Below are 21,076 nucleotides of genomic sequence, written 5' to 3'. Positions count from 1 at the left end.
CACGGTTCGGGCCTGGAAGGACCGGCCGTGTCGCGGGGATCCGGTCGCCGGCGGTCGGCAGCCGTCAGTTCCGAGACACCTGGGAGCGGATCAGGCGAAACCATGTGAGGATCAGGCAAAGACATTTCCCTCCCCGGGTCGTCGGTCACATCACATGCTCGGTCCGCACGACACAAAGGAAGGCCATGTGGAGGCGAGAACGGTTTCAGCCGGGAGAAGTGAACGTACCAACGGCGCTTTCCCCATTTTATCTGAACACACTGGGGGCGTGCAACCCGCACGACCTCCACGGGTCCCCGCCATGGCCTCAACAATTTAGGCGACGTAGCCAAAGGTGCATGAGGGCAGTGCAGCCAGGCCCTATCGCCCGGCTTCCAATCGTGCACGGACACCTTCCGTGCACGCAAGCGCTCGTTGGCGATTTGCCGAGACCTCGAATTAAACCGAGCGGCCTCCCGTGCCTCGGCGAGTTTTGCAACGTTAAATTTAATATGGTCGGCCAATTTGGAATTAGGCCGTGGCACGGAAAGTCCCAGCTGAGTCTCCATGGGCGGATCGGCCTCCCAACCGTACATCAGATAAAATGGGGAAAACCCCGTAGCTGCATGGGGGGCCAATCTATACGCGGCGAGGACCCCCGGGACCTGCAAGTCCCAGTCAACCTGTGCCTCGCACACTGCTGGCACAACATGGAAGTTAAAGTCCTGTGGAGTCGCTCCACCATCCCGTCAGTCTGTGGGTGGTACGGGGAGGTACGCACCTTTTTAGTATCCAAAAGGTCGCACACCTCCTGCAGCAATTTACTCGAAAAATTCTTTCCCTGGTCGGTCAGCAAGCGTTCGGGAGCCCCCTTGTCCAGGACGTAGCCCTGGACAAAGGCGTCCGCCACGGCCGCCGCCGACTGGTTGGCGAGTGGCCACGCGATAGGCCATCGGGTAAAGCATTCCACACCAACCAACAGGTACTTGTTACCCCTAGGCGTGACAGGAAAAGGCCCCAAAATATCCAGTGCAACGAGCTCGTTAGTGCGCGAGACCTGAATAGACTGCAGCGGTGGATTTGACGCAACGGGCGGTGGTTTCCGCTCGGCGCAATCCACACACCCTTCAGTATATTGACCACATCGCTCCCCATCCCCGGCCAATAATAGTCACGCTGAAGCAGGGCAAGCGTTTTGTTTACCCCCAAATGCAAGAGGCATTCGTGTGCGGCCAGGACAACTTTGCCCCGCATAGCGGAAGGCACAACGAGTGCGTGCCGCCGGGACATATTGTCCCATCTCATTAGCAGGCCCTGCTTGAGCAGCCAGGAGCCAGTTCGCTTCCGACCCTCCTCGGGACCCCCCGCCCTGCGACGCAACGCGAGCAGGGAGCTGTCAGCCATTTGGAGTCGGCCCCACTCAATTAGAGACAGTGAGAGTAGCGAGTCCCCTCCCGCAGGGGTAGCGGGAACGTCACCCATCGGCGCATTCGCGGTCGCGGCCAACGCACCCCTGGTTACAGCACCTGGCGGTTTACAGCGCGCCGACCCCATTAAGCACGCACATTCGGGACGAGGCGACAACCCGACAGCTCTATTTGATGGACCCAAAAGCACGCCTTGTCCCGCAGCCTCCCCACCCAATGGCTTCCGCAATCGGAGGGGTATCGACATCTGTGAACCCGGGGGCACGTGCACCGTCTGTGTCGCTAGCGCTTGGATCGTAGCGCACGCCGTCGTATTTCAGTAGGGTTAGAAAAATGAAATACGGCGACCCGATGGCAGCTCAATAAAACGTTGATCCACGAGAATTTGAATGGGCATCTTAGCCAAAAAATCTGTGCCCAACAGACAAGGAACCGCTAGGGAAGAGGAGACGAAAACAGGTCCCGCCAATTTAATATCCCCTATGCAAATGGTCGCCCGAATCTGACCGATAATACCCAACAAGCCCCCATTTGCCGCGTAAAATGGCACGTCCACCGGAAGCAGAGGTCGACATTGGACGGGGAGAATGTTATAAATGAGGTCGGAAATTATAGTCGCCGACGCTCCCGTGTCCACCAACACCCTGACCTCGACCCGTCTACGAATCCCGTAACGACCGACGAACCGGCCGACGCAGCCACTATTTTGTGGCCCAACTCGGACCATTCAATGTCCCCCGCCCCGTACGAACCCCCCTCTCCCAACCGAATCCCCGACCCCCAATCGCACATCCTCCGCCGCAAAGCGACGGCCCATGTGTGTCGTGTATATAGGCCGAGCATGTGAAGTGCCGCGACTTGCCGGGTCTAGTTGGGACGACTTGGGGCCTTGGTCGTCGTCCAGCCGAGGTCCCGTGGCGCACTGACGTAAAGCGCGGCACCCGGACGCCACGTGGCCCCGGAGGCCGCAGTTGTAGCACGTGATGAGGGACGTCGGAGGTCTCGGTTGCTCCAGCTTGCGGGTCGATCGCAGAGGCGAACGACCCCCCGACCTCCAATCCCCCGGTCGTGCTGCGGCGAACGCCTCCTCCCGTGGGCGGACGACTTGGGGCTCGGTGACCACCGGGCCCGGAGCTGAGACCCCGGCAGCAGTGCAGACAACCCCCTGTTTACGCTTCAGGACCTCGTGCGCCTGGATACTTGTTGCAACACGCAATGAACATATGTCGACTTCGTCGGCCGTGTTGATGGGGACCCCCAGGTCCTGCGCCAACTTCAGCAGTTGCTCCAAGACCATCGCATCCTGGCCCTCCTCGTCCATACGAGGGAACGCGGCGTTGGCGAGTGCCAACAACGCCGTGCGGTAGGCGAGCGCGGTCTCCGTGTCCGCCTTCCGTCGGTCGTAAAACTGATGGCGACACGCTGAGGGAGGTCCATAGACTTTGGCCATGAGGCCCAACGCAGCCTTGAGCGTGGAGCGGTCCGATCTCGGTGCGGACCTGAAGGCCGCGAGCGCGTCGTCGTCCAACAAGGCAGGCAGTGACCGCAGCGCCGTAGCGTCGGACTAGGCCGACATCTCTTGATGCGCCAGAAACCTACGTTGGAATGCGCCCCAGTCCCCGCCTTCCGCCTTGAAGGCTGTCAACGTGGGAAGGCGCTGCTGGAAGATTACGTCGTCCTCTACCACGTGGCTCTCCCCCGCCGCACCGTCGGTCTGCAAAATGGCGGCCCCTATGGCGGGTGGCTGATGGCGGGCCGCAACGCGCGCTGATGACGTAAGCGGCCGCGCTTGGAGGACTCCCGCCACGTGTTGCTCGCCATTCCCGCCAAAAGATGTCCGCTCGGTAGAAATGGCGGGAACTGCAAAGTCATTTTGGCGGGAATCTGCGAGGCGAGTCTTTTGAATGTCCGCCGACGTCCCCGCTCCTCCCGACGTGGTGATCTCCGCCAGGATGGACGCCGCGGCGAGTAGCAGCTCTGCCAGGCGGAGTGTGCCTCGCGGAGTCCGGCATCAGCCCCCAGCCGCTCGTCGGGCGCCCATGAGGGTCCTGCGGCGCCGGCATCTCCTCCTCTTCTCCCCCTGATGCCTGCTGGCCCGAGTCGTCGTGGTTATCCTCGCGGTCAATCTCGTGAGTCCGATGAGTCTTCCTGGTATCCATGCCTGGAAGACTGTTTCACTCCTGACGCCAGTTGAAGTATAGTAAACTACGGCGGGAAACCACTTGACGGGTAGCACACTTTATTGACACTTGTCTTTCCACAATAACACGTGTGGTCACTATTTCTCACGCTACACGTTCCACTCGACACGTGTGGTCACTACAGCTCACGCTACACGTTCCACTCGACACGTGTGGTCACTACAGCTCACGCTACACGTTCCACTCGACACGTGTGGTCACGACAGCTCACGCTACACGTTCCACTCGACACGTGTGGTCACTACAACTCACGCTACACGTTCCACTCGACACGTGTGGTCACTACAGCTCACGCTACACGTTCCACTTGACACGTGTGGTCACTACAGCTCACGCTACACGTTCCACTCGACACGTGTGGTCACTACAGCTCACACTACACGTTCCCGCTACACGCTCACGGGCACTCCAGCCCCGTAGCATCCGTGGAACCTACAGACCCACCCCAGCTTGGGCGTGGGTCACGACCTCTGGGTCCCGCGGCCCGGCCCTCACACGGACGTCCGGCCCCCGGGTCCCAAGGTCCCGCCTCTGAGCCACACAGGGCCCCGGTCCTCACAAGGACAGCAGGACTAGGTGTCTCAGGGCCCTATCTCTTCCTCCTCCGTCTTCTGTCTTCACTGGTTACCAACCCCGCGCGCCTGCGCGCACCGCCTTATATAGCCTCCGCTCCCAGGAGACGGAGCCTATGCGGACCGCGACGTGAGCACCCACCTTAGTTGACCAATCACCACGCGCTGCCACACGATCCCTTCGCTGTCAGCGCGCGTATCACCACTACATCTGGGTAGCAGTGTTGAGTCTATGGGGCAGTGTTGAGTCTATGGGTAGCAGTGTTGAGTCTATGGGTAGTGTTGAGTCTATGGTGCAGTGTTGAGTCTATGGGCAGTGTTGAGTCTATGGGTAGCAGTGTTGAGTCTATGGGTGTGGAGTCTATGTGCAGTGTTGAGTCTATGGGCAGTGTTGAGTCTATGGGCAGTGTGAGTCTATGGGCAGTGTTGAGTCTATGGGCAGTGTTGAGTCTATGGGCAGTGTTGAGTCTATGGGTAGCAGTGTTGAGTCTATGGTGCAGTGTTGAGTCTATGGGCAGTGTTGAGTCTATGGGTAGCAGTGTTGAGTCTATGGTGCAGTGTTGAGTCTATGGTGCAGTGTTGAGTCTATGGTGCAGTGTTGAGTCTATGGGCAGTGAGTCTATGGGCAGTGTTGAGTCTATGGTGCAGTGTTGAGTCTATGGTGCAGTGTTGAGTATGGGCAGTGTTGAGTATGGTGCAGTGTTGAGTCTATGGTGCAGTGTTGAGTCTATGGTGCAGTGTTGAGTCTATGGTGCAGTGTTGAGTCTATGGGTGCAGTGTTGAGTCTATGGTGGTGTGAGTCTATGGGCAGTGTTGAGTCTATGGGCAGTGGAGTCTATGGGCAGTGTGAGTCTATGGGCAGTGTTGAGTCATGGGCAGTGTTGAGTCTATGGGTCAGTGTTGAGTCTATGGGCAGTGTTGAGTCTATGGGCAGTGTTGAGTCTATGGGCAGTGTTGAGTCTATGGGCAGTGTTGAGTCTATGGGCAGTGTTGAGTCTATGGGTAGTGTGAGTCTATGGGCAGTGTTGAGTCTATGGGCAGTGTTGAGTATGGGCAGTGTTGAGTCTATGGGCAGTGTTGAGTCTATGGGTGCAGTGTTGAGTCTATGGGCAGTGTTGAGTATGGTGCAGTGTTGAGTCTATGGGCAGTGTTGAGTCTATGGTGCAGTGTTGAGTCTATGGGTGCAGTGTTGAGTCTATGGTGGTGTGAGTCTATGGGCAGTGTTGAGTCTATGGGTAGTGTGAGTCTATGGGCAGTGTTGAGTCTATGGGCAGTGTTGAGTCTATGGGCAGTGTTGAGTCTATGGGCAGTGTTGAGTCTATGGGTCAGTGTTGAGTCTATGGGCAGTGTTGAGTCTATGGGTCAGTGTTGAGTCTATGGGTAGTGTGAGTCTATGGGCAGTGTTGAGTCTATGGGCAGTGTTGAGTCTATGGGTGTGTGAGTCTATGGTGCAGTGTTGAGTCTATGGGCAGTGTTGAGTCTATGGGCAGTGTTGAGTCTATGGGCAGTGTTGAGTCTATGGGCAGTGTTGAGTCTATGGGCAGTGTGAGTCTATGGGTAGTGTGAGTCTATGGGTCAGTGTTGAGTATGGGCAGTGTTGAGTCTATGGGCAGTGTTGAGTCTATGGGTCAGTGTTGAGTCTATGGGTCAGTGTTGAGTCTATGGGCAGTGTTGAGTCTATGGGTCAGTGTGAGTCTATGGTGCAGTGTTGAGTCTATGGTGCAGTGTTGAGTCTATGGGCAGTGTTGAGTCTATGGGCAGTGTTGAGTCTATGGGCAGTGTTGAGTCTATGGGCAGTGTTGAGTCTATGGGCAGTGTTGAGTCTATGGGCAGTGTTGAGTCAGCAGTGTGAGTCTATGGGCAGTGTGAGTCTATGGGCAGTGTGAGTCTATGGGCAGTGTTGAGTCTATGGGCAGTGTTGAGTCTATGGGCAGTGTTGAGTCTATGGGCAGTGTTGAGTCTATGGGCAGTGTGAGTCTATGGGCAGTGTTGAGTCTATGGGCAGTGTTGAGTCTATGGGTAGTGTTGAGTCTATGGTGCAGTGTTGAGTCTATGGGTAGTGTGAGTCTATGGGCAGTGTTGAGTCTATGGGCAGTGTTGAGTCTATGGGTAGTGTTGAGTCTATGGGTGCAGTGTTGAGTCTATGGGCAGTGTGAGTCTATGGGCAGTGTTGAGTCTATGGGCAGTGTTGAGTCTATGGGCAGTGGAGTCTATGGGCAGTGTTGAGTCTATGGGCAGTGTTGAGTCTATGGTGCAGTGTTGAGTCTATGGGTGCAGTGTTGAGTCTATGGGCAGTGTGAGTCTATGGGCAGTGTTGAGTCTATGGGCAGTGTGAGTCTATGGGTAGTGTTGAGTCTATGGTGCAGTGTTGAGTCTATGGGCAGTGTGAGTCTATGGGCAGTGTTGAGTCTATGGGCAGTGTTGAGTCTATGGGCAGTGTTGAGTCTATGGGCAGTGTTGAGTCTATGGGCAGTGTTGAGTCTATGGGCAGTGTGAGTCTATGGGCAGTTGAGTCTATGGGCAGTGTTGAGTCTATGGGCAGTGTTGAGTCTATGGGCAGTGTTGAGTCTATGGGTCAGTGTTGAGTCTATGGGCAGTGTTGAGTCTATGGGCAGTGTTGAGTCTATGGGTGTGTGAGTCTATGGGCAGTGTGAGTCTATGGTAGCAGTGTTGAGTCTATGGGCAGTGTGAGTCTATGGGCAGTGTTGAGTCTATGGGCAGTGTTGAGTCTATGGGCAGTGTTGAGTCTATGGGTGCAGTGTTGAGTCTATGGGTAGCAGTGTTGAGTCTATGGGCAGTGTTGAGTCTATGGGCAGTGTGAGTCTATGGGCAGTGTTGAGTCTATGGGCAGTGTTGAGTCTGGAGGTGTTGAGTCGATGGGCAGTGTTGAGTCTATGGGCAGTGTTGAGTCTATGGTGCAGTGTTGAGTCTATGGGTGCAGTGTTGAGTCTATGGGTAGTGTGAGTCTATGGGCAGTGTTGAGTATGGGCAGTGTTGAGTCTATGGGTAGTGTTGAGTCTATGGGTAGCAGTGTTGAGTCTATGGGTAGTGTGAGTCTATGGGCAGTGTTGAGTCTATGGGCAGTGTTGAGTCTATGGGTGTTGAGTCTATGGGTAGCAGTGTTGAGTCTATGGGTAGCAGTGTGAGTCTATGGGCAGTGTGAGTCTATGGGCAGTGTTGAGTCTATGGGCAGTGTTGAGTCTATGGGTAACAGTGTTGAGTCTATGGGCAGTGTTGAGTCTATGGGTAACAGTGTTGAGTGTATGGGCAGTGTTGAGTGTATGGGCAGTGTTGAGTCTATGGGTAGTGTGAGTCTATGGGTGACAGTGTTGAGTCTAGGGTAGCAGTGTTGAGTCTATGGGCAGTGCTGAGTCTATGGGCAGTGTTGAGTCTATGGGCAGTGTTGAGTCTATTGGCAGTGTTGAGCCTATGGGCAGTGTGAGTCTATGGGCAGGGTTGAGTCTATGGGTAGCAGTGTTGAGTCTATGGGTAGCAGTGTTGAGTCTATGGGTAGTGTGAGACTATGGGTAGTGTGAGTCTATGGGTAGTGTGAGTCTATGGGTAGCAGTGTTGCGTCTATGGTGCAGTGTTGAGTCTATGGGTAGTGTTGAGTCTATGGAAAGTGTTGAGTCTATGGGCAGTGTTGAGTCTATGGGCAGTGTTGAGTCTATGGGCAGTGTTGAGTCTATGGGCAGTGTTGAGTCTATGGGCAGTGAGTGTTGTCTATGGGCAGTGTTGAGTCTAGGGTAGCAGTGTTGAGTCTATGGGTAGTGTGAGTCTATGGGTAGTGTGAGTCTATGGGTAGCAGTGTTGAGTCTATGGGCAGTGTTGAGTCTATGGGCAGTGTTGAGTCTATGGGTAGCAGTGTTGAGTCTATGGGTAGTGTGAGTCTATGGGCAGTGTTGAGTCTATGGTGCAGTGTTGAGTCTATGGGCAGTGTGAGTCTATGGGCAGTGTTGAGTCTATGGGCAGTGTTGAGTCTATGGGCAGTGTTGAGTATGGGCAAGTGTTGAGTCTATGGTGCAGTGTTGAGTCTATGGGTAGCAGTGTTGAGTCTATGGGCAGGGCATACGACGTACGTATCCGAGCATGACAAGCGGCGGTGTGCGTGTGGGTGGTGTGTGGGGTGGTAGCGCTACTCACGATGAACCACTGGGTGACCACCTCGTCGCCCACGGAGCTGGTGACCGTGCAGGGGATCACCAGCGGACTTCCCAGTTCCACCTCGACCAGCGGGGTCACCGCCACGGAGATCGCCGCTTCGACGCCTGCGGCGATGACGGTCATCGCACGCAAGTCACGCTGCAGACTGTGTATAGTGGTGTAGTGTATAGTAGTGTAGTGTATAGTGTAGTGTATAGTAGTGTAGTGTATAGCGTAGTGTATAGTGGTAGTGTATAGTAGTGTAGTGTATGTAGTGTATAGTGTAGTTTATAGTACTGTAGGGTAGAGGATAGTAGTGTAGTGTATAATGTATTGTGCAGCAGTATATATTAGTGCAGAGTATGTTACTGTAGTGTATCGTAGTGTAGTGTATAGTGTGTATAGTAGTGTAGTGTATAGTGTAGTGTATAGTGTAGTGTAGTATATAGTATAGTGTAGTGTATAGTGTAGTGTAAAGTAGTGTATAGTGTAGTGTATAGTAGTGTAGTGTATTAGTGAAGTGTATAATGTAGTGTGTAGTGTATAGTAGTGTAGTGTATAGTAGTGTATAGTGTAGTGTATAGTAGTGTAGTGTATAGTGTAGTGTATAGTAGTGCGTGTATAGTAGTGTAGTGTATAGTGTATAATAGTGTAGTGTATAGTGTAGTGTATAGTGTAGTGTATAGTTGTAAGTGTAAAGTAGTGTATGTTTTAGTGTAAAGTAGTGTATAGTGTAGTGTAAAGTAGTGTATGTGTAGTGTAGTGTATAGTGTAGTGTATAGTGAAGTGTATAGTGTAGGATAGTGTAGTGTAAGTAGTGTATAGGTAGTGTATAGTGTAGTGTATAGTAGTGTAGTGTTAAGTGTAGTTGCAGGGGTCCTCAAACTACGGCCGCGGGCCACCTGCGGCCCGCCGAGGACATTTATCCGGCCCGCCGGGTGTTTTTGCCGCACGCAGCCTGTCTGTTACTTTTTTTATACATGAGAAGGACGTCATTGGTGGAAGAGGGAGAGGGGCGGAGTTCCCCCCAATCAGACTGCATTGATGGGCAGTGCAGTCCTGTATGTCTTGTGTGGCAAAGTTTATTGCTGGTATATTGTTTTTGTAGCGCTGTATATATATTGGTATTTACTAATAGCATTTTGAATCCCTAGGAAACATGAGTCAAGAAAGAGAAACATTTACTCGGAAGTGTAGGATAGTCAAAGAACAGTGGACTTATGATTACTTTTCATGCAGTACAAGGAAAGAGCTGTGTGTCTGATATGCCAGAAATATAGTGTATGTGTTCAAAGAATACAATTACGTCGACACTATGAAACTCAACATAAAGATAAATATGATTGTTTGGTCGGAGGGAGTGAGAAAAGATAAAATATTAAAAATGAAAAATACATTAGCAACTCAGCAAAATACGTTTGTGAAGCAGAAGCAGCTAAATATTTCATCACTGCAAGCAAGTTTTCAAGTTGCCAAGCTAATAGCAGACCATTCGTGGAGGGAGAATTTGTTAAAGAATGCCTTCTTTCTGTTGCCAAAGAGATGTGTCCAGAGAAGGCCGAGTTATTTAGTACAGTGAGATCTTTCAGGACCTACAATTACACGGAGGATTGAAAGAAATGGGAGACAATTGCATCAGCATTTGCAAAACTCCAACAAAAAAACTTTCCCTATTTTTCTTGGCACTCGACGAAAGCAATGATGTTTCGTGATTCTGCACAACTTCTAATTTTTATTCGTGGGACGAATGACTATTTCGAAGTCACAGAAGAGCTTGCTGCACTGCAAATCATCAAAGTAACAAACTATAGGAGAGGATATCTTTCGATTTAAAGCTTTCATGCCTGCAGGGATTCATCTTCTTGGTTCTTTCGGTAAGTCACGTAGAAGGGAATTAATAAATAATTTGCATATCAAGAGGAATTTAGCATATGTATGGGAAATGCAGGAAAGTTATTAGTACTACATATGCAGCACGGGCATATGTATTACTAATCACATTCCTGCATTTCCCATACATATGCTAAATTCCTCTTGATATGCAAATTATTTTGTCAAGGCTCTCTTTCCCCCGTTTCCAACCCAGCTTATATATGCTCCAAGCTCGTGTGCTGTTTCATTCAGACGCTGTCTCCCCGACAGACCTGGTTTTCACCTGAGGACGGCTGCTTGCGTTGTGGCCGAAACGTCGTGAGAATTATTTTATTATGTTTTATTTTATTATTTTATTACTTCCCTTCTACGTGACTTACCGAAAGAACCAAGAAGAGAGGATATCTATGAAAAGGTTTGCCAACTGTGAATGGTTTAGAGCTGAACTGGCTAAACTAGCCAGTGTGACAACTGATGGGTGCTCCTAGCATGGTGGGGTCTAAGAAAGGAGTAATTTCTCGCATTAACCAAGAAATGGACAAACATAACCATTCTCATCCAATAGCCATACACTGCCTCATCCACCAACAAGCGCTGTGTAGTAAATCACTGAAGTGGGACTCTGTTATGAAATTTGTGGTATCTTGTGTTAACTCATTAGAGCTCATGCACTAAACCACAGACAATTTCAGGAATTTATGTCTGAGCTAAATGTTGACTATGAAGATGTTCTGTATCACACAGAAGTCCGTTGGCTGAGTCGAGGGAGAGTTTGAAAACGTTCTATGACTTACTTCCACAGATTACAGCTTTTCTGCTTTAAAAAAACAAGAAGTACCAGAGCTCAATGATGCAGAATGGAAATGGCACCTTGCCTTTCTGACAGATGTAACAGAGCTACTCAACAGTTTCAATGTGCAACTTCAAGGAAAGGGGAAGCTCATCTGTGATATGCAATCACATGTCAAAGCATTTGAAGTAAAATTAGGCCTCCTCATTAAACAAGTGAAGGAGGAAAACTTCTGCCATCTCCCCACAACTCAAATCTGTTAGCGGAAAAACCATTGGTTGCATTCCCAAACAAAACATGTGTGGATTCACTGGAAAAATTGCAAAAGGAGTTCCAATTTGGATTTAAAGAGCTTCATCTCCATGAACAGGACATACAGCTTTTCCGTAACCCATTTTCTATTGACATTGAAAATGTGGATACAATTTACCAAATGGAACTGGCTGAACTGCAGAATTGTGACTCTCTGAAAGACGCACTCAAGTCAAGCAGCCTTCATAATTTCTATGCATCTCTCCCCTCTGAGACATATCGTCATCTCAGGAATCATGCACTCAAAATGGCAACCATCTTTGGCAGCACTTATGTCTGTGAACAGACTTTTTCCAGAATGAAACATTTGAAATCTCCAACCAGATCTAGACTAACGGATGCACACTTGCATCACTTGTTACGACTAGCAGTGACAAATATGGAACCGGACATTGACCATCTCATTAGCCAAAAGCAGGCCCATAGTTTTCATTCAAATACTGGCAAGTTTGTTGATTTAATTTTACTTGTTCTTCATTTTAAATATTGTATTTGTTCCCGTTTGTTTCTTCACTTCAAAATAAGATATATGCAGTGTGCATAGGAATTTGTTCATAGTTTTTTTTTTACTATAGTCCGGCCCTCCAACGGTCTGAGGGACAGTGAACTGGCCCCCTGTTTAAAAAGTTTGAGGACCCCTGGTGTAGTGTATAGTGTCGTGTATAGTGTAGTGTATAGTGTAGTGTATAGTGTAGTGTAAAGTGTAGTGTATAGTGTAGTGTATAGTGTAGTGTAAAGTAGGTATAGTGTAGTGTATAGTGTAGTGTAGTAGTGAAGTGTATAGTAGTGTAGTGTATAGTGTAGTGTATAGTGTAGTGTATAGTGTAGTGTAGTAGTGAAGTGTATAGTAGTGTAGTGTATAGTAGTGTATAGTGTAGTGTATAGTGTATGTAGTAGTGAAGTGGGTAGTGTGTAGTGTATAGTGTAGTGTATGTGTAGTGTATAGTGTAGTGTAGTAGTGAAGTGTATAGTAGTGTAGTGTATAGTGTAGTGTAAAGTAGTGTATAGTGTAGTGTAGTAGTGAAGTGTACAGTACACGAGGCTAGATGACGACTTACACGATGGAATCCACCGTCGTGCAGGAACCAACGAGGCGTCGCCCGTCGCACTCAGCAAATCAGCACTCAGCAAATCGGCACTCAGCAAATCGCGACTCTTTTTTTAAAGAAAGACTCCCCATCGTACAGCGCCAATTCGCGTGTGTGGGGTGCCACGAATCTTCCGCGTCTACAGACGACGACTGACACGGTGAAGCCGAACCACGATCGCATGAGGGGGGGGGGGGGGGATGCTGCTGGATGCTGCCGATGTTCACGGCGGCGGCGATCATCACCTTGAAAGGAGACGGAGGCGAGAAACAGCAACGCGACACATCGCAGCGACATGTGGCCGGCAAGTTCTCGCTGCTCCTGCTGCTGCTGCTGCTGCTGATTGCTTGCAGCTGCTGCTGCTGGTGCTTGCAGAGCCGTGAACCCACCGTGCCCTTCTCCTCCCGTCGTCAATCCTGTGTCGTGTGAAACACAACGCAGCAGTCCGCACCGTCAGAACACATTGTCCTGCTGCTGCGGAGGGAGCTGCTAGGAACACGTCGGATCCCGAGGAGGGCTAGGTGTGCCGCGGGTCGTTTGTTCACGTGTCATTGCTTCACCTTTTTGTTGATTGATGCTTGTATATAGTGTAGAGTTGTACAGGTTGGTTATGGTATTTATGGTTGCTTTCTTGTTCTCTTTTCTTTTCCTGTTGAGGCTCGCGTATTTTTTTTCTCTCTCTCCCTTTCGTTAATTTAAACTTTCTAATTATTGACAGCCGGGACGGCTGGAGGCTACGTAGAGGGGGGTAATGTAGTGACATAAGAAGGGAGGGGCTGCTGGGGGCTCTGGGTTCCCGGGCGGGTCCAGACGCTTAAGCCTCTGGGCGCCAGGCGTTGGGTTCCCAGGGGGTCCAGACGCTTAAGCCTCTGGGCGCCGCCAACGGGGGGGGGGGGGGCTGTGTGTGCTCTGTGGGATGTCTGGTGGCGCACACGGCCCCACCCCTCGTTGGACCAGGCATAAAAGGAGAGCTCCCTGGACGATCGGGGCCCAGTTGTAACTCAAGACCCAAGACCCACGACCAGCCATCTGAAGACCCTGGGATGATGTGAGAGCCAGTGGTGGGACTCTGGAACTCCCGACTCTACGACCTTGTGAGGGCGAGTTCCAGAGTGTAGCCAGAGTAGTGTACCTAGGCTGTGTACCTAGGCTGTGTACCTAGGCTGTAACAGAGTATCAGGACTGTTGGAGAGTTGGACTGTTGGAGTGTTGTATTGTAATAAAGAAGTTACCTCTACAAGTGTCTCCGGAACCCATTACATATATATTGGTATTTTATTACTAATAGCAATTTTGACTCCCTAGGAAACAATGATGTCAAGAAAGAGAAAAATTTACTCGGAGTGTAGGATATTCAAAGAAAAGTGGACTTATAATTACTTTTTCATGCAGTACAAGGAAAGAGCTGTGTGTCTGATATGCCAGAATATAGTGTCTGTGTTCAAAGAATACAATTTACGTCGACACTATGAAACTCAACATAAAGATAAATATGATTGTTTGGTCGGAGAAGTGAGAAAAGATAAAACATTAAAACTGAAAAATACATTAACAACTCAGCAAAATACTTTTGTGAAGCAGAAGCAGCTAAATATTTCATCACTGCGAGCAAGTTTTCAAGTTGCCAAGCTAATAGCGTGCACTGGCAGACCATTCGTGGAGGGAGAATTTGTTAAAGAATGCCTTCTTTCTGTTGCCAAAGAGATGTGTCCAGAGAAGGCCGATTTATTTAGTACAGTGAGTCTTCAGGACCTACAATTACACGGAGGATTGAAGAAATGGGAGACAATTTGCATCAGCATTTGCAAAACTCCACAAAAAAAACTTTCCTATTTTTCCTTGGCACTCGACGAAAGCAATGATGTTCGTGATTCTGCACAACTTCTAATGTTTATTCGTGGGACGAATGACTATTTCGAAGTCACAGAAGAGCTTGCTGCACTGCAAAGCATCAAAGGAACAACTACAGGAGAGGATATCTATGAAAAGTTTGCCAAACTGTGAATGGTTTGGAGCTGAACAGACGACCTGCTTGTCAGTTTTGATGTGGTCTCCTTGTTCACCAAGGTTCCTGTACCTGACACCATCGCAATCATTGAAGACTTGGTTCATCAAGGACTGAATGCTGGAGTACCCCCCCTGGTGAGACACTGCTTAACCAATACATACTTCACCTGGAATGGAACTTTCTACAGGCAAACTGAGGGCACCCCAATGGGCTCCCCCCTATCTCCGGTTGTAGCCAACGTCTTCATGGAGAAATTTGAGACTGACGCCATCCAGACTGCCACTCTACACCCGACCTTGTGGTAGAGGTACGTAGATGACACTTTTGTCATCTGGCCACATGGCCGGCCTGCTCTAGACCAATTTGTCGACCACATCAATTCCATACACCCAGCCATCAGATTCACCATGGAAGTCGAAAAAGATGGCAAGCTACCCACACTCTCACACACTCACACACCCACCCACACACTCTCACACCCACCCACACACCCACCCACACACTCTTCACACACTCACACTCCCACACTCTCACACCCACACACTCCCACACTTTCACACCCACCCACACACTCTCACACCCACACACACACTCCCACACTCTCACACCCACACTCACACCCACCCACACACTCTCACACCCACTCACTCACCCACGTCCGCCATTGTCCACGCGGCGTGGTTGCTGCAACACAACACGTGGTGGTGGTGAGGGGTGTTGCTACAACACGTGGTGGTGGGAGGGGTGTTGTTACAACACGTGGTGGTGGTGAGGGGTGTTGTTACAACACGTGGTGAGGGGTGATGAGGGGTGATGCTGCATAGCGGCGAGAAATGCCTACATCTTACTACAACAACTAGTGTTGTTGTTGTTGTGATACTCACAGGGTGGTGCTAGTTGTGGTAGTAAAAAGAGTTGTGGTGGCAATAAGAGTGGTAGTAGTAGTCGTGATAAGAGTGCTAGTAATACTCACAAGGTAGTAGTAGTGGTAGTAGTTGCTGTTGTTGTGGTAGTTGTTGTTGTGGTAGTTGTTGTTGTTGTTGCTGGGCGATATCCCAGCGTCTCTTCCCACCAAGGCGACCTCCTCACGCGCTGAAGCCCCGCCCACAGCAGGCGCGAGACGCGCCCTGATTGGCTGCCGGCGCTGACGCGTCACCCCGCAGCCCCCTCGCTTCTAATTGGTGGATTGAAACCCCGCCGCGTGGAAACTTCCGCTTTGATAATCGAAGGGATTTTCCCCCTTTCTGGCCACAATAAAACCCTCGTGTGTTTAAGACGTTAAAACACCAAACTGAAACCTTTGCAAGGAATCATGTCTGCATTTACCACACAAAGACAAAGATCCCCCGTATAGCCTAAACAGACTGTAGGGGCAAGTGCTGTTAGCGAGCACCTATGAAGGCCGTAACGGTACACGAGGGGGTGGGTGGCCAGCACCACGCCCGACCGCCTTTGTCTCCCCAGTGGCGATGTTTACACACCGCACCAGGTACTCATTTAAGGCTGAGTCGACCTAGGTGAGGCCCAGGACCGGTTCAGATAATCGTCACTGGTGTTGGCCGTGAGCGGGAATCGAAACCGGGTCGCCAGGTTCATAGCGCAGCGCGCTAACCGGTACACTACCGCTCCCCACGCACGCACACACACACATATACACACGCACACTCACGCACACGCACACACGTACACACACACACGCACATACACGCACACACACTCACGCACACGCACACACATGCACACACATGCGCACACACACGCACACTCACACACACGCACCCGCACACACGCACACACATGCACACACAACAACAACCGCCATTCGCCACTAAGTGGCGGTGACGTCACCACGACGCTTGTGCCAGGCCATGTGCACCATGCCACGCACACACACGCTCTCAGGTGTGAGCACACCTGTAATGTCACGTGACCTGTAATGCCCGGTTACTTGTCAAATCCCTTCTTGAGTACTTTTGCACGCGGAGAAAGCCAATGCGTTCAACTGGACACACGCGTGGAGATGGGTCACGTGTAGAGAGTGGTGAGTGAACCCTGTTGCTTGAGCGACTCGTAAAGCCGCTTCCGCAACTTTCCTAATTAAATTATTAAATCCACGAGGCGCTACTCACGGAGGGGGGAGGGGGGGGGTAATGCCACGAATACGATCTGACTTTTTTGTTGCTGCAGGAAATTAAATCGGCTATTTTACCCCGTCCAAATGCAAAGACTCGTTTGAGGAAGAGAACGTAGAGTGCCACGCGGCACGAGTCGGCGTTCTCTCGCATGCGATGAAGCCTCTTGCATTCGTTATGGAAATGTCAGGAGTGACCTTTCGCCAGTGTGGCTAATTAAACACACAACGGCAGGACTGGACTCGATTAACGATTGGTTTCAAGGGCAGATTGAAAGTGAGAGCACTTTTATAAAGCAAACGCATTCCCAGCCCCCTGAACAAAAGAAACTGGTACGAGCCACTCTGCAATCTAAACGTGTGCGTCTCTGACTGCTGCAATGTCTATAAACTCAAACATCTGTTTTAGTTCACAAAGCATGGCCCACTGAGCGATGTAGCGCTCTTTCAGAAGCGACCTGGCTTTCACAAATGATAGCCACATTGAAATGGATGATGACGTGGACACTTAAAGCAGCCAAATGCTCTGAACGCGTGATGTTGATTCTAAATGTGGAGGGGGAAAACCGGAGGACCCGGAGAAAAATCCACGGGGAGAATATCATGCAGGAGATGGTGGGTGGTGAAGGGTGATGTTTGCCATGGGTATTGTGCACTAACCATCCTGGGTTTAACCGGCAGGCTGGATTGTGTGAGGAGCTCACAAATCCTTGAAAGATCTGGCCAAAGTCCCTTTGGTGAGTTCCTCCGGCAGGCAAGGCTGCGTTGGCTGGGTCATGTAGCCCGCATGCCCAGCCACCGCATGCCTAAACAGCTTTTGTTCGGCCGGATCGAGGGGGCTAAACGGGCGCGGCACGGGCTAGAGAGGAGATGGAGTGATGCGGTACAGGAGGACGTAGAGCTGAGTGGACTTGCCGATGACTGGTACCAGCGGTGTCAAGATCGGCCTCTGTGGAGGAGGCTCGTGAAGGACGCTACTGGGCAGTTGGAGGCAGTCGCCCTCCAACAACAACGGAGGGCGGAGGAGCGACGCTCACAACAACGAGCGGAGCGCCGGGTGGCTAAAGCACAGCAAGTTGGCACAGTAGGGGGCACAGGTGGTGCATCAGCCAGTCATCTCGGTCATCTCAGTCAGTCGACCCGTGGCACCTGCTGGGTCTGCCCCGTTACCTCCTGCCAGCGGGCGTTCGACACTTCACGTGGCCTCAAGGTGCACATGGCCTGGCACAAGCGTCGTGGTGACGTCACCGCCACTTAGTGGCGAATGGCGGTTGTTGTTGTGTGTTTAGCAGCACCTGCCCTACACGGGGGAGCTTTGCCGTTGTAGTGAAGGATGTTGCGGGCGGGGTGGTCTGGTTTGCCACAGCCTCAAGATTGCAAAACTTTGACAACGACTCGTCACGAGCGGGTGGTGGTGGTGCTGCTGGAAGGGGAACATCACCACTGGGGAGACAAAGGCGGTCGGGCGTGTACCCGTGATATAGGTACCCGCTAACAGCACTTGCCCCTACCGCCCTGCTAGAGGCTACCTGGCGTAGCTTTGTCTGTCCGTGACACTCTTAATTGGATCAATTAAGAGATGACAGACCACGTGATGTGGGCGTGATGACATCGGCCGCTGATGCAGGGCGACGTTTCAGGCGGTGGTCCTGAAAGAGGACACGCCCAACACACAGACAAAGCTCCCCCAGGTAGCCTCTAGCAGGGCGGTAGGGGCAAGTGCTGCTAGTAGCGAGTAGCACCGCCTATGATACACACACAGATAAAGCTCCCCCAGGTAGCCTCTAGCAGGGCTGTAGGGGCAAGTGCTGCTAGTAGCGAGTAGCACCGCCTATGATACACAGACAAAGCTCCCCCAGGTAGCCTCTAGCAGGGCTGTAGGGGCAAGTGCTGCTAGTAGCGAGTAGCACCGCCTATGATACACACACAAACAAAGCTCCCCCAGGTAGCCTCTAGGCGGCTGTAGGGGCAAGTGCTGCTAGTAGCGAGTAGCCCCGCCTATGATACACATGTAGTGGTGATACGCGCTGGGATTAGGGATCGTATGCCAGCGCGTAATGATTGGCTGTGTATGTGGTGACGCGCGCTGACGGTGGAGGATCAGGGGTCAGCGCGGGGTCGTGGGTTACGGGGTAATGATTGGCTGTGGGCCGGTGACGCGCTGAGAGGGAGTGACCGGGTGGCAGCGCGGTGTGATTGGTGGAGTAGTGTTAACACGCGCTGGGGAAAACGGATCGTAGAGAGAGCGCGTCGTGATTGGTTCACTAAGGAGCGATGCTCACGTCGACGTCCGCATCAGCTCCGTCTCTCGTGAGCAGGGGCTATAAAAGGGGATGCACACAGGCGTAAGGGCAGTATGTAACCAGCGAAGAATGAAGACGGGGATCGAAGAGATAGGGCCCTGCGGTACCTAGTCCCGCTGTCCTAACGGGACCGGGACTCTGTGTAACCCAGAGGCGAGTGTATTGTGTGTAGCCATAGGCATAGGGTCTACACGAGTCAAGTGTATTGTGTGTAGCCAGAGGCATAGGGTCTACACGAGTCAAGTGTATGGTGTGTAGCCAGAGGCATAGGGTCTACACGAGTCAAGTGTATTGTGTGTAGCCAGAGGCATAGGGTCTACACGAGTCAAGTGTATTGTGTGTAGCCAGAGGCATAGAGTCTACACGAGTTAAGTGGAGTGTATAGTCCAAAGAATAGAGACCACACGTTGTATTCTGACACGTCAAGATTTAATAAAAGTGTGTTACCCGTCAAGAAGTTCCTGCCGTCATTTCCAATACTTCAACTGGCGTCAGAAGTGAAACGGTCTTCCAAGCATGGATACAAGGAAGACCCGTCGGACCCACGGGATTGACCGCGGGGACAACCTTGACGACTCGGGCCAGCTGGCATCGGGGGGTGAGGACGAAGAATTGCCCACGCTGCAGGATCCGCCGACGGCGCCGGACGAGCGACGGGGGACCGATGCCGTGCTCCGGGAGGCGCACTCCCGTCTGGCGGAGCTGCTGCTCGCCGCCGCGTCCATCCTGGCGGAGATCAGCTCGTCTGGAGGAGCGGGGACGGCGGCGGACATTCTACAGGGTCGCCCCGCAGATTCCCGCCAAAATGACTTGGCGATTCCCGCCATTTCATCTGCGCCGACTTTTGGCGGGAACGGCCATCACCACGTGGCAGCGGTTCTTCAAGCGCGCCCGCTTACGTCACCAATGCGCGCTGCAGACCGCCATCAGACACCCGCCACTGGGGCCGCCATCTTACGCACAGACGGGGCGGCGGTGAGGAACCACGAGGCGGAGGACGACTTCATCTTTCAACAGCGCCTTCCCACATTGTCAGCCTTCAAGGCGGAAGGCGGGGACTGGGGCCAATTTCAGCGCAGGTTTTTGGCGCATCAGGAGATGTCCGCCTGGTCCGACGCTACGGCGCTGCGGGCACTGCCTGCCATGCTGGACGACAACGCGCTCGCGGCCTTCACGTCCGCACGCAGGTCGGACCGCTCCACGCTCAAGGATGCGCTGGCTCTCATGGCCAAGATCTACGGTCCTCCCTCGGCGTGTCGCCATCAATTTTATGCAAGGCGGAAGGCGGACACGGAGACCGTGCTTGCCTATCGCACGGCGTTGCTGGCTCTCGCCGACGCCGCGTTCCCTCGTATGGACGAGGAGGGCAAAGATGCGATGGTTTTGGAGCAACTGCTCAAGTTGGCACAGGACCTGGGGGTCCCCATCAACACGGCCGACGAGATCGATATTTCTTCCTTGCGGGTCGCTACAAGTATACAAGCGCACGAGGTCCTTCAACGTAAACAGGTGGTCGTCTGCAACGCTGCCGTGGCCTCGGCTCCGGGCCCGGTAGTCACCGAACCCCAAGTCGTCAGCCCACGAGAGGAGGCGTTCACCGCGGGACGACCGGGGGACTGGAGGTCGGGGGGTCGTTCGCCTCTGCGATCGGCCCGCAAGCTGGAGCAACCGAGATCTCCGACGACCCTCATCACGTGTTATAACTGCGGCCTCCGGGGCCACGTGGCGTCCGGCTGCCGCGCCCCACGTCAGCGCGCCATGGGACCTCGGCTGGACGACGAACAAGGCCCCAAGTCATCCCTACAAACCCCGGCGAGTCGCGGCACCTCACATGCTCGGCCCGCATACTCGACATGCATGGTCCGTCGCGTTGCGGCGGAGGAGAGCCGGTTAGGGTTCGGGGATTCGGTTCGGCGAGGGGGGTTCGGCCGGGTCCGGGGAGACATTAAATGGTCGGAGTTGGGGCACAGAATAGTGGCTGCCAGAGCGGGTTCATCCGTCGTTACGGGATCTATTGATGGGGTCGAGGTCAGGGTGTTAGTGGACACGGGGGCATCGGCGACTATTATATCGGATCTCATTTACAACATTCTCCCTGTACAATGTCGTCCGCTGCTTCCAGTGGATGTGCCATTTTACGCCGCTAATGGGGGATCGTTGGGCATTATCGGTCAGATTAGGGCGTCTATTTGCATTGGGGATATCAAATTGTCGGGACCCGTTTTCGTTTCGTCCTCCCTGGCGGTTCCT

At 52.2% G+C, this 21,076-nt stretch overlaps 1 long non-coding RNA gene across 1 annotated transcript; it reads right to left on the bottom strand.

Annotated features, from left to right (window-relative positions):
• Positions 1–8,322: 8,322 nt before the first annotated feature.
• Positions 8,323–15,462, bottom strand: LOC133362097 (uncharacterized). Its single transcript, XR_009757449.1, has 3 exons — positions 15,366–15,462; positions 12,630–12,800; positions 8,323–8,447 (listed from the first exon to the last, which is right to left on the bottom strand). It is a non-coding gene; the product is annotated as an uncharacterized LOC133362097 (long non-coding RNA).
• Between the last annotated feature and the right edge of the window lie 5,614 nt (positions 15,463–21,076).

The sequence above is a fragment of the Lethenteron reissneri genome, unplaced genomic scaffold (genome assembly GCF_015708825.2).
Source record: "Lethenteron reissneri isolate LAM-NWPU_2019-01 unplaced genomic scaffold, ASM1570882v1 scaffold_1368, whole genome shotgun sequence".
In the NCBI taxonomy this organism is placed as follows: Eukaryota; Metazoa; Chordata; class Hyperoartia; order Petromyzontiformes; family Petromyzontidae; genus Lethenteron; species Lethenteron reissneri.
This window is presented reverse-complemented; position numbering and strand designations above follow the sequence as displayed.